The sequence below is a fragment of the Eimeria tenella genome, genomic scaffold, assembly GCF_000499545.2.
Source record: "Eimeria tenella Houghton genomic scaffold, Eth_scaff1732, whole genome shotgun sequence".
In the NCBI taxonomy this organism is placed as follows: Eukaryota; Apicomplexa; class Conoidasida; order Eucoccidiorida; family Eimeriidae; genus Eimeria; species Eimeria tenella.
Window position 1 is genome coordinate 1 of NW_013541560.1, and position 209 is coordinate 209.

The following is a 209-nucleotide window of genomic DNA, read 5'->3' on the forward strand; positions in this document are numbered from 1 at the left end:
ACCCTGAACCTAGGGTTTAGGGTTTAGGGTTTGGCGCAGTGTTAACTTTCACGCGACGGTTTGAAGTTTAGGGTTTAGACCGGTACTTCTACCCCTTGTGAAACGCATAGTTCTTCCTCCAACGGGCCAGACTCTAGATTTAGGGTTTAGGGTTTAGGGTTTAGGGTTTATAATTTTTTCGCGCAGCCTTCAATTGTATTGGCTCTGCA